This window comes from Anser brachyrhynchus (assembly GCF_964034855.1).
Source record: "Anser brachyrhynchus genome assembly, chromosome: 3".
Classification (NCBI taxonomy): Eukaryota; Metazoa; Chordata; class Aves; order Anseriformes; family Anatidae; genus Anser; species Anser brachyrhynchus.
In genome coordinates this window covers 76,144,437-76,144,741 of record NC_137696.1, presented here as the reverse complement: position 1 = coordinate 76,144,741, position 305 = coordinate 76,144,437, and positions in this window count along the sequence as shown.

Genomic DNA, 305 nt, shown 5'->3' with positions numbered 1-305 from the left:
CTGGGCTGAAGCCAAAATTGCTTTCGGTTAACACGTGCATCCTTAGTGACGTTACAGCTGTGGCTGTTCAAGTCAGCTCAAAGTTGTCACTCGGTTGTACAGCTTCTCCTGTATGGCAGTGTTGCACTGTGATCGCTCTGACAGCTGCTAATGGTGGCTTTTTCAGCAGGGTGGCTTTTTGTCCCAGGACCGTGGCTTTGTTCAGAGCCTAGCCAGTGCTAAAGGGGCAGAAACGGCGAGGGCAGAGATGCAGCAGGGCTGGTGCTGGTGGCTACACCCCTTGTGTGGGGCTGGGCTGGGCTCTC